The following is a 9,882-nucleotide window of genomic DNA, read 5'->3' as shown; positions in this document are numbered from 1 at the left end:
TGGGGCTGCCCCATTCCTGGCAGTGTCCAAGGCCAGGTTGGATGGGACTTGGAGCAACCTGGGATAGTGGAAGGTGTCCCTGCCCCTGGCAGGGGGTTGGAAGCAATGGTCTTTAAGGTTGCTCCCAACCCAAAGCTTTCTGTAATTCTACAACAAATACCTGGAACTGGTACTGGCTGCACTGATCTGGATTGATTCCACACAGGGACAGGGGGAATTTTCAGTGCTGTCTCCTTCACGAGCAGCTTTATTAGACCAGGCTGGGCTCATGCTGCAGCTGAACCCACTCAAGAACCAAGGTGATGGTGACACATTCACTGTGTCTGTTGGTGCCAGGATCCTTTGTCCTTTACAAACTTGAAATGCAGCCTCACACTCTTCTGTGCTTCCTCTGTTCTCCCAGCATTGCTGAACAGAGAGGCAAATTTGCTGTTTATTGAGGTCTTTCTAAGGATTTTAAGGACACTGGTGACGGGTGACAGATTGCTCCAGCTGTCTGCTGGCCACCACCAGCTCCAGCGGGTGTTTCCCACTGGTTTTCCCTGCACCTCCATCCCTTTCCAGTTTTCAGGAGTAGAACGGCTGGCAAGGTTTGTCTCTGCACAGCAGGTAAGCATTTTATTTTTTTGCTAGGAATAAACTGAAGTTATGTTCAGCAGTGTCCTGTGGGAGAGAATTATCTTTGGAGACTGCTCGTGTCAGATGGCTGAAACACCTGATTATCGTTGCTTGTATTATTGATTGCTGTGCTCTGCATTGCTTCCAGATATGTGCAAGTTATTACACAGCTCAATACATCCAAAGTTAGAAAAAAACCCCTCAGCAAAGGCAAGTGACCTGTTTTTTTTCCCCTCCTGGGAAGATATTTGTGCTGCCCTTTTTCTCTCTGACTTGACATTAAATGTTTCCAGATTCCACAGGTTCAGGGAAAGTCTGTACAGAACACATCGTTGTCAGTTCTTCACAGCCTCAAACTTTTTGTTATTGCATCTGCTCTCCCTCCTTCTCCTCATTTTCCTCAGCTAATTCATCATCTTAATAAGGATCCCAGTATCCAGCTGTGGATCTGCAGCACATTTTCTTATGGAAGCCACCTACCAGCAGCACCAGTCCTATAAAGTTAAATCTGGTTACACATATTGGTCCAGAGCAACATAGGTAAGGAGATAATGTGTGAAAACTTCTTCCTCTGGCCTCAGACCTTGCTTTGAGACCTCAGGTACAGACTCAGGTTTGTGTGGACAGCAGAGAAAATCAAGGCAATGCAGCATTACAGATCATATATGACCATGACCTTGTGTGCACAGATCTGGGATTATGCTGTGAATTGCACTACGAGGTCTCATGTCCACAACTGCCATCATCTCCCTCTTCCTCTGCTTCTTGACCTCAGATGTCTCTGACTGATGCCTTACTGGTAGCATCTGCCTCTAAAGGTCATGGGCACAGGGCAGGAAAAGCTGAGCTGAGACCTTGGGGGGTGAAGGAAGGTGACCCCAAATGCCTTGGATCACTGCAGGACAGTGTATACCCTTCTCCAGGCAAGGAGGGAGACACTGATGAAGCACAGCTAGAATTCTGCAGCTATTTGGTGCACTAAAACAACATTATAAATGGCAAGAGTAGCAATCAGCTAACTCACTGCTCCCTGCAGAAGGCTCCATCCAGAACCTCGGGACAGCCTGTGAGGAGACACCTCTAAATAATCTCTGGTGCTGCAGCCATCAGTCACAGGAGACATGGATTTGAATGAACAGGCCAGCTGTGGGAGTCACCCACTGGGAAAAGACCTCTGGAGGCCGATGTTGAGGTTGTATGAGCTCTGTAGGCACTTTTAGTTCCTCCCACAGGTATGAATTTATTTGTGACAGCTAAAGGGAAGTCAGGTGGTTTCTAGCTCGTGAAGGAATTTTGTGCACGCAGAGGAAATTGCCTGCAGACCGTGACAGTTAACGTAAAATTCAGCCCAAACAAAGCCCTGCAAAGCTCAGAGCCCTTCCTTTCCAATGGAAACTCCAGGTTTTGTGAGCTCCTCTGCATGACTGCAGAAACAGAGGCAGAAAACGAGAAGAGAGGATACAACGGGAAGAGCACAAGAACTGAGAGGACATCCCAGCCACAGCAATGAGATTTGATGCAGAACATTTTGGCTTCATTCCCATCAGGCTCCCATGATTAGGGATGGCATTAGGGATGACTCCCATGTGCACTTTCCCAGAGCACCCTTCCCCTCTGCCTGTTCCTTCCACACTGACCAGGTGCTCCCCCAGAGCCAACAACATTCATGAAGAAAGATACTCAAAGAGCTCCATAAAGCTCACGTGGAAGGGAAAAGACACTGAAAAATTGCCTTTAGTGGAAGTTAAGCAGAAAAGTCTTCATGAGCAGGAAGAACAGGCTCAAATGTGGTTTTCCAATTACTGTTTCAAGTAAGTTACAACTGACCAAAGCAACTAAATCTCAGCCGTTGAAACAACTCCAAACTAGTGTTGGAACAATTTCTAAACAGATCCTTCAGCCACAGCCTGAAGAAAGCTCAGCTCTGGATTTATGGCATAGTGCTGGAATTACTCTAAGCAGGAGGTATTTCTTTCCAAAGCAAAGTGCTAGTGAGTTTATTCAAAGTATGGTCAGGTGTGGCACCACAAAACCAGGATTTCTATGAATTAAGCCACCCCATCTGAGAGTACATTTTGCAGGGAAAAAGATTAGCAGACCTTCTGGGGTAATGATTATGAATCCCAGCACTGTTACTACAACTCAACCATCACATGCAGAATTCCTCTCTAGGGTAATAATTTCCCTTTCCACTGGTACAGCAGGGAAGAGGTGGAAACTTGGCTTCCACTCCTCCAACTCCTTGTTACAGAGCACTTTGGCACTGCAGCATTATAAAATGAGCCATGCTCTCTTGAGCACTTTTCCGCTTTTTTTCTCCAACACAAACAGTAAAGTTTCACATCTTACCATCAACATACATTCCAAATGTATCCCTGGAATGCTCCATCTTTTTTAGTCTAGCTCATTAGCATAATTATGCTAACTAAAAGAGAAAAGTCTCATCCTGCAGAAATTTGTGCTCACTCAGAAGTAGGAAAAAAAGGTTTTTATACTCGTAGGAACAAGAAGTCTTCCAATGCAGTGATTTAATAATAAAATCAGCACGGAAATTCACTGATGCAGAGGGTGCAGAAACAGTTCTTATAAATTATGGCCTAATGCTCCTTAACTGTGATAATCTGTCAATCACCAAATGAAGGATAGAACTAACACTTCTTTTTTCAGACTATAAAGATCTTGGACACAAAATCCTCTGTGGCATCGCTGCTCCAAGTTACACCAAGGCTGATTGGACTCACTCATCTTTACAGTGCTGGAAGAAGTTTCCAGGGAGAAGAAGGAATTATTTTTTTTTTCCTTTATCTTAGTGGATCCCTTTTGTGTTCTGTCCTTACATTCTGAAGTAAGATTTTTCTGACTGATGCAGCATCTAGCAGTTCCCCCAACCAGCAATGAAGCTGCAGATTAAGCGTGAGGAGGAAAGTACCAGGTCTCCTGCGGCGTGTCTGAAGGTGAGCTCTCAGAAATGGGGCCAATTATTGGCTCATTTTTGTCTGATGTGAACATGCCAAAACAACTCAGGGGCATTAATTAGAGCGTAACACCAGGTCTGGGCAAAGAAATGAGGCCCATGCAAACACGCTCTGGTTTCAACCCCATCCAAGACCACACCAACACCCAAGAGAGCTCAAAGCACAGGTGAAGAGACCCAGCAGGGCTGTGCCCACTCTCACAAGTGTCACTCCTAAGGCACATTTGATGATCCCATCTCAGCAGAAGGATTTACAGGCTGTGGGGACACTCAGTGGAGTTGCACTGACCTTCCCCAACCCCTCCACACCTGTGTGAGAAACTCGCTCCAAAGGGGCGGCAATCATGACGTGAATGTGATTTCCAGTTGCTTCATTTACACTCCTCCGCTATTATTTCCTCTGTTTCCAAAAGCCAGGAGAAAGCAGGGTGGGCAGGGAGGAATATTTTCAATGCCCCTCAATTAATCATTTCTGAGCCCCCATTCAGCCAGTATCAGGCATTTAACTGATGAGCCTGCACCTGGAGATAATCACCCCGTGCTACCTCTGCAGTCAGGGGAGAGAAAGTGGCAAAAGGGTCCATCTAGAACCCAAATCACTCCTGGAAGTGCTTCTTACCCGCTGCTGTGAGTTAAGTCACCCTCTAAGGTGACTTAGGCACCTTTTCTGGTTGCCATAGATTGCTGCAATAAACCTGGAGCTCAGTGCAAAGTGCACTAAAAGTGCAAAAGGACTCAAAACCAAAACAAACGGGTTGCCAGTCAAACCAATAAACAGATATCATGAAATAAGTATTTATAAAGCATTTGTATTTAAAAAATGCGATTCCAACTATACCCACATAGAGTGACTTCAGGGATTATTTTAATGATTTTTTTTTTTTTTTAATCAAGACTCATACTTTCAATAAGAGATAGGAGATAGAGCATGCTCAATTTATTTTCACATGTAGGCAAAGGAAATTTCCTTTAAAATCAAAATTCTCTTTTTTAAGAGGAATCCATAGACCCGGTTAAGAAACTGCCCTCATGGCCAAAGAACGACCACTGAATTTTTATAGCTGTATTTGTCACAAAAAATATATTATTTTGCTATTTCACTATCAGAATATACAGAAAAATAATTTCAACTGTCTTCCAGACTTATCTACAGTGTGTCTATGACATTGTTTTTAGCAAGGGAGGCTCTGGGGACAGCAAAGAAATGAGAGAACTGAAAGTGCTGCTCTCAGGCTGAAATAAGTATATTGCTTCTATTGCTTTCTGAACAATTGCCAGTAAATAATTATTCATAGAGGAAAATACATGAGTATGTTTAGGGTCCCTCACCACCACATTCTTTGGTGGGCAAAGAATGAGATCTGATCTGTAGAGTGCAGCTATTGGTTTCAAAGAGCTCCATCAATTTACACCCACTTGGTACCTGGCCCTAGAGCAGCAGGAGGAGATCACTGATTGAAAGAATGGTTTGGGTTGGAAAGGAACTTAAACATCATCTCATTTCAACCCCCCCTAGGCCAGATTCCCCTCAAAGGGGAAACTGAGGCACAAAGTCAGATATCCACCAACAGTCACACGAGAAAACGGTGCCAAGGAAAGAACTACCAAGGTTTGTCTCTCACACCCTGTTGTGTGACAGCACTGCAGCTAAGAAACTATAAATATCCTGCTCATGAGAAACAACAGGTTAATTTTAGCAACTTTCAAATGCCAGCAATTCAGACTCCAGCTACTCTCTCATCTCCCTGAAGTTTGCATTCCTTTGCATCCTTGCCAGAAGGTGCATTATGCTTAATGCCCCTTGTCCTCTTCACAACTGTCTAATGCACATTTGGAAGTGTTTATTAGGCTAAAATCAATGATGATTAAACAGCAAAGGAACTAGGAACTTGCTGGTCACCAACCCAAATCCAGAAGCCTCCTGCAAGACAGCACTTCCTGATGTAATATCCAAAATTATCATCATGGTGGTTTATACATTTGCAAAGCAACACTGAGATTATTTTCCCACCGTTTACTTTCTGAGGAAAATAAAGGCAATAAGGCTTTTTTTTTTTTTGTATCCAGAACTCATGCATGGGGTACTTTTAATTTCAAATTATTTATTGAGTGGGTGCTTACTGAGTCATAGGAGACTTTTGCTAGATGCCAAGAGATTCTCTTGGAATTCTGGAGTACAATATTATGTGTGTGAAAGTCAGGTGGTTACCTGAAATAGCCAAAAATCACATGCAAAAATATACAGCTGGCATCAGCAAGTGACAACAGAGCAAGAGACAGCAGCTTCTTAAAATACCTTCTTTTAAACAGAGGGTCTTAAAGCCACTGAGAAGTGATCGCTCTTACTGTGCTTTGGCCTTTAGGCAGCACAGCTCTGTGTGCCCCTTCATTACAGAAATATGCCTTCTTTGGGGATATTAGCACTTCCTCCTTATTCTGCTCCTTTTTGAAACATGACACCGGCAGAAACCAATGCAGTGACTCACAACCTGCACAGTTAGTTATTAATTTACCCACTGCATGCAACCTCACCTCAACTTTAAAAATCTTTGTCACCAGCACCAAGACTATTTAAACCACTAAATCTTTTGAAATAAATACTAAGTGTCTCAGGTCTGGATTTCCTTTATCACGAAACACCTTTGAACCTTCCTGCAGGTCAGATGCATTTTGGGTGTGAGCTGCTCCTGGGCACACAGTCTTGCAGCAACACTCTCATGAGTCAGAAGTGATGCTCCCTCCCCTCCAGTCTGACAGAATGAGCAATTCTGTCACGTTATATTCTCCAGTAGGTGTCTGCAAGCTTTGGCAGAAGCCCCTGATTATGCTCCCTAGGACCTCTGCAAAGAGAACAAACAAACCAGCACAGGAGGCGGATGCAGGCCCTGCAGGGAGCGGTGCCCAGCCCCACAGGGCAGCCCCAGTGCTTGGCAGGTTTGCAGGCAGGGAGATGGGAGACAGCATCAGGCTAAGTTAAAAAATGTTAAACTAACATTAAAATAATGAACTTTGGTCAGCCAGCGCTGCTGGCTGGGAGGTCACTGGGATGCTCCTCCACACAGCTCTCTGCAGGCAGAGTGGGGCTGGCTCAGAGGCAGCAAGAGGTGACTCAACTCTTCATCATGTTCCAGTCAGGGCTCTGAGGGTAACCTAGACTTTTCTTACAGCTTTTTGGCTGTTTTGGCAGCCTGTGCTTGTAACTGCCTGGGTTAGATATTTCTTTCCAAAACAAAGGACCCTGGGGGAAAATGACACATAACCGCCAACCACTTTGGTTAGGGACCAAAACTGCTGGAGGAGGAATTGTTATCCATTAAAAGAACAAAAAGCACAGAGCAAAACATGCTGAGGCTAACACTCGTATTTCCCTTTGCTTGTCCTTTGGTGAGCATCCAGACCTTGCCTTCAGTCTGCCTGAAGCCACGAGATTCCGGCCCCTCTCTGCTCATCTGCAGCTCTGCCCAGGACATGGCTGTGAGAGCGGGGTTGGAGCTCTGCACCACTGTCACACCCTCCCCTTCCCTTCCACCTAAACCCTGAACAACATTTTTCTCTTGTTTTGGCTTTCCTCACTGACCTACTTGACAACGTTAGCGAATTTAACCTCAAAACACTCAGGGATAGAGGGCAAAATATATTTTTCCCAGGCTACCAATAAAGAACAGAGTTTCAGGGAGCTTAAATGGCTCAATGGGACATTCTGGTGACCAGAGGAAATTTAGAACCCTATGATAAATTTGGGATATTAATGTAAGAATAAAGTCGAACTGCTGGAAGCAGTATCTTATTGACAAAAGTGCTAGAAAGCTGCAAAGGTAATAAACCAGGAATTGAGATGGATTACTGGGGATATGCTTTTGAATGTATTACTCAATGCCAGTTGTCAGATACCTTGTGAAGTCCTTACATGCTTGGGTAAAATACTGCACCTATAAATATCTTTCCTGAATGGGACTCTTAATTAGAGTAACTGTGCTAAATGTGGTCAGTGACTGGTTATCGAGGCAGAGGTACTGGTGCAAGTGTTAATTATCCTAACTGATTATCTCCAGTCTGTCTTTGTTGACACTGTGAAAAATGTACAGTTTATAGCTATGGCTATGGCTACATATCATGGCTCTTTTCTCACTGAAGGCTTATTAAAGAAAAAAAATCCAATTTCTTCCTTTCAGTTAATTGTGGGGCCTTAAAGACAGGAGCAGTCTTGGCAACCAGTACAATACACTGTGTTTCTCTAGGAAATCTTCCAAAAAGATCTAAAATAGGGAATAAATATCTAACATGGGGAATGGGACCAGCTCACCAGAATACATTCTGGTGGGATGCTTTCTGCTTTATCAAACAATTTCTAAATTATGAAATGCCTGACAAAGAAAAAAATCTTACTTTAATTAGTGTTCTAAGCTTCTGTAGGCTGTAGGAGACATTCCTGAGAAAACCATGTTTATTCATCAAATGCTTAGAGATTATGTCATAGTGTTTATTTTCAGTATTTGTTACCAAATGCAAGCAGGAAATGCTGCGGGTCAAAATGTTGCACGACTTTGTCAGAAATCTTAGAATTTGTTAAAAATGAAAGACATTGCCTAAATACAGGGTATTTCTACTAAATGAAAAACTCATTTAAGTATTTCCTCATGGTCAGCAGCATCCCTTCCAAAACTGAAGCAAAAAATGAGAAAAAACCCCCATTCTTATAACATGGCAGTGGAAGTCTCTGCACCTTGAAAGACTTTTTTAAAGAATAAGCTTGAAAAAAATCTGTTTTTGTGCTGAAAATCCTCTGTATATAACTTAAGGATAATATGAGTTATTTTGGGCAGAATTTTAATTTTTGTGAAATGATGAAAGAACCAGAGGAGTATCTCAAAAGGCAGACTCTACTGAAGGAAAACAAACATTGAAACACTAATTATATAGACACAGGGAGTATTTCTGTTACTCAAAAATATAAACAGAAAGAAAGCTGGGACTCAGCTGCAAACACATTAACAACCCGTACTTTCAAAGTTTATTGATGTGTCTAGGGTAAATATTTCATAGAAATATTGAAATTTACAGTAAGACTATGCAAAGCCAAAACTATAACCTCTGACTCAAACCCTCCCCCATTCAGCATTTGTCTGATCTCAGTATTTTTTTTGTCTCAGCTTGTTCAACCCTTCCATATCCACCATGAAATTCTGCAGTGAGTTTGTTAAAGTCCTGCTAAAGGTTTTTTTTTTTTTTACTTTCATCCTCCTCTATTACAACCATGAGGGAAGAAAATCTTATGTAATTTAAGATAATAATAGCTTCACTTGTTAAATATCAGACTAAGTATTTCTGGAAAAGCGTTGGAAAGTAACATCAGTAAATAGAGAAAATAGCAGGGTATAAAATTCTTATTAGTAATTAATTTGTCTCTTTCAAGACAGCTCCCTGAATGATGTGCAGGTAACTGAAATGAAACACATTAATTGTGTTAATTTATCGCAGAATTTAATTTGGAGCCTTTGCCTTTGTGTTTTTTAAACAGGTTAAAGTACCAAGGAGCACCCAAGGTCACCTTCAACAAAACTTTGCCACCCCTGAACTACTTTGCTTCCTCTGACATGAAAGAGGACTCTGCTAACAGATTTTTTTCCCCATCATAATTCGTGGCTCAAGAGGAACAGAGTCCAAACTTCTGGACTTCTGGATGGATCCTTCCAGCTGGAACTTGACACAGAAGCTCTGCAGAGGTGTGGAATGGAGAGATGGTGCTCTCAGGGACCTCCATCCACGGCCACACAGGGCTCTCAGACTCTCCAGGATGAATGTGGACACATCCCAAGGGCTTGGGCAGCAGGCACCAGACGGCTGCAGCCCAGTGCTCCTCCCAGCCCAACGTGGCACACACATGGCCCAGCCCAGGGTGCAGGAGCTGGCAGGGGCACCACTGAAACTCCAGCAGTGCCACACTTCACTGAGCTCTGGGAAAGTGACCTCGTGGCTCCCTGCACAAAACTGCCTCACACAGTACAGATTTACCCACACGAGCCCTCAGCTGTTTCACTTCCTGCAGGTCCCTTGTCATCCTTTCATTACCTCCTGTCCTTTCGGAGTGAAACCACATTTTACTTAAAAAAGGCTATGAAGAGCAAATGCAGCTGTAGCTGAACAAACAAGCCCAGCCTGTGGGTGCACCAGACTTTCCGAGCAATCTTGCAGCAGTTTCTCATTTACACTGAATGAACTGACCTCCTCTTTGCTGTATCATCAAAAATAACTTCTTTGCCTGCATAGTATCTAATTTTTAATCTTTATTT

The 9,882-nt window shown here is 43.2% G+C and overlaps 1 protein-coding gene and 1 long non-coding RNA gene across 7 annotated transcripts in view; one reads left to right on the top strand and one right to left on the bottom strand.

Annotated features, from left to right (window-relative positions):
* The window catches only part of SGCD (sarcoglycan delta), a 259,400-nt gene that overhangs the window by 74,411 nt on the left and 175,107 nt on the right, over positions 1–9,882 (bottom strand). The window lies entirely within an intron of this gene.
* The window catches only part of LOC108445163, a 9,657-nt gene continuing 235 nt past the window's right edge, over positions 461–9,882 (top strand). The window contains exons 1-2 of one of the 2 annotated variants that reach the window (XR_001859913.1): positions 461–609; positions 9,111–9,882. The exon at positions 9,111–9,882 is cut by the window's right edge and continues 235 nt beyond it. This is a non-coding gene — a long non-coding RNA (uncharacterized LOC108445163). Of the gene's footprint in view, positions 610–3,302; positions 3,573–9,110 lie in introns of those variants that run through there. The other variant, XR_001859912.1, reaches the window with a different exon arrangement.

The sequence above is a fragment of the Corvus brachyrhynchos genome, unplaced genomic scaffold (assembly GCF_000691975.1).
Source record: "Corvus brachyrhynchos isolate BGI_N302 unplaced genomic scaffold, ASM69197v1 scaffold21, whole genome shotgun sequence".
NCBI lineage: Eukaryota > Metazoa > Chordata > Aves > Passeriformes > Corvidae > Corvus > Corvus brachyrhynchos.
Note: the sequence above shows the minus strand (reverse complement) of the source record. Positions and strands in the feature narration are given on the sequence as shown.